Source organism: Solanum pennellii, chromosome 5 (genome assembly GCF_001406875.1).
Source record: "Solanum pennellii chromosome 5, SPENNV200".
Taxonomy (NCBI): domain Eukaryota; kingdom Viridiplantae; phylum Streptophyta; class Magnoliopsida; order Solanales; family Solanaceae; genus Solanum; species Solanum pennellii.
The window spans coordinates 5857968-5860547 of NC_028641.1; the positions used below are offsets into that span (position 1 = coordinate 5857968).

General features: G+C 26.4%; 1 protein-coding gene across 2 annotated transcripts in view; it reads right to left on the bottom strand.

Annotated features, from left to right (window-relative positions):
- LOC107020576 (probable 6-phosphogluconolactonase 1) overlaps positions 1–736 on the bottom strand; it is a 3972-nt gene extending 3236 nt beyond the window's left edge. The window contains exon 1 of one of the 2 annotated variants that reach the window (XM_015220995.2): positions 583–736. The gene's annotated coding sequence lies outside the window, so the exon portion shown is untranslated. Of the gene's footprint in view, positions 1–462 lie in introns of both variants that reach the window. The other variant, XM_015220996.2, reaches the window with a different exon arrangement.
- Positions 737–2580: the final 1844 nt, after the last annotated feature.

Sequence of the window (2580 nt, forward strand, 5' to 3'; positions counted from 1 at the left end):
CCCCCCCCCCTCCACACACACACACACCAAAAAGAAAGAACAAGCAAAACCAGTAGTCGAATTCTGTAATTAGAAACTCAAAAATCAAGAACACATGAAACTAACCAATTCAAACTCATAATTCAAGGTTCAGAAATCAAACAGACTAGTGCATGATCACTACTTCATTTATATTGGGGCAAGGGGAAGAGGATTACAAAGTAAAAATCGAGGGTTCAGATAGTCAACCAACTGAGCTAAGATTCTTCAATGCATGATCACTTACATAAACATCAAAAGGGGGAAAAAGAGACAAAAAGAACTAAACTTGATCAACAACAAGATCAAACCACCATATCACCAAATCAAGAACATGCACATGAAAAAAAAAAAAACTCAAACAAATAACACTAAACACAAAACCCCAAATCACAAAAATCATCATCCTCTTCCATTAACAAACTAGAGTTTCAAAAAACCCACCAAGTAATCACCAAGAATGTCAAAACTAGAACCCCAAAAGAAAAAAAAAATACAATCTTGGATTATCATTAACATACAATATATACAAATATAAAGAAGCAGAGAAAGAGGGGTTCTTACAAAGAAAAAAAAGAAAATGATGTGTTAGGCAAAGAAAGGGGAAAAGAATTGAAGAGGTGTGAAGAAGAGAAGATGGGTATCAGCAATTTCTATAACATATATAAAGACAACACATACACACACATACAATAAAAATAAAAAACTAATCTTGAAACATTTTTTTTTTACTGAATACAACATGAATTTTGCTATGCTAAATATATAAAAAGTTTTGATTTTTGAATTTGTTGTACAAATTTAAATTAATCAAATTTTAATATATAAAAAGATAAAACTTTACCTTGTGGGATACCACATGATGGTGACAAAAATGTACAAAAGTCTAATTATTTTTTTGTTTCAATGGATAAAAATGAGAGAGAAAAAGATGAATCATGTTCCTTACCTACTTTTAAAAAAAATTAAATACAAGAAAAAACAACATCTAATGTAAAACTTGTGTCAGAAAAAGAATAAAATTCTTAAGTAAAACAAAAAGTTTTCCTAGATCTTCTGCAGTTAAATAAATTCTTAGGTAATTAATTAAGTAATTAATCTCAAGTTAATTGAAACATTATTAACATCCTTGCTCTCTTCTCTTAATTTCTCATTCAAGGTTTGATATTTATCTTTTGTTACTCAATTAATTTAAATTTAAACGCTTTTTATATGATCTGACACTTTTATTTATTTTATCGTAACTTATAACGATATATATATAAATCTATGAATACAATTATATTTAGGTGAATGTAAATGAAATAATTTGAAATTTCTTTATTTTTAATTAAAAAATTAGCATTTGATTTTCACATTCTAAGAATCAAGAAATTTCTTATTAAATACTTTTTTTAGTGAATCTTATATAAAGTATTAGGAATATTAAATATAAGATGATTATAGCAAAGAAAAAAAATATTGCATATATATTTTAATTTTTGAAGAAAAAAAATTATTTTGTCATTATCCATTTGTGGGAGAGAAAAATTAATTCTTGATAGGTAAGACTTGTCCAATTATTAATTTGACAAGTGTATGATTCAAATTTTATTTTGTTTTAAAAAAAAATCTTAGTTGGTGGGATTCTTTATATATTATTTTAATTTTATTTCTCATCTTAATTAACCTTATCTTTCCTTTTTAATTATCTCTAATCTCTCCATCTTAATTAACTTTATCTTCTTTTAATTTATAAAAATAAATAAATTAAATTAAATAAAAATTAAAATAAAAATCAAATCCAATTGGCTGTCTCCCTAAAACCAGCTATTTGTCTCTTTTTACTATATTAAGCCATCTGTATATATTGTACTTTCTCTTCATTAAATATTTGTGGTCCCAATTAGTTCATAAAATTAATTAAATCTCACATGTAATGCTTGATTACTTTAGAAGTTGGATGATAATACAGATTATCATATTGCTAATTTGAATAAAAAATTAGGATAATTGAGTGACAATGCGTATCATTAAAGTATATTGTGAGATAGAATCATATCTTTCTTTATTTAGAACGATGAGTTTCAATACTGATTATATAAGAAACTTTTAAATTTAACGCATACATATTTGATGGATTTTTCCAACACGAATATACCGTTTGAGCATAAAATATTGATTTCGAGCAAATCGTTATTAAATTTCTATATTTACAATTATTTATATAAAGCATGAAAATTTAAATTAGCCAAATTAGTAAACTTTGTATATACAAAATGATTGAATACAACAAAAGAGAGGTTATGATTTGTAGTTTGGATAGATTTAATTCCTCCACTTAAAAAAAAGGTTTTTTCTCACTCTAAATTAATGAAAAATTGTGTTATATATATATATATATATATACATGTAACGACCTGTTTAGTCGTTTTAAGCAGCAGATTTTATTTCTGGAAAAAACTGTCTGAGTCGACGGAATCCACGACGGACCGTCATGGGCACGACGAGCCGTCGAGGGGGTCTCGTTCCAAAACACTTAGGATTCTGAAATTTGGGTACTGAAATCGACTCTCTGAACTT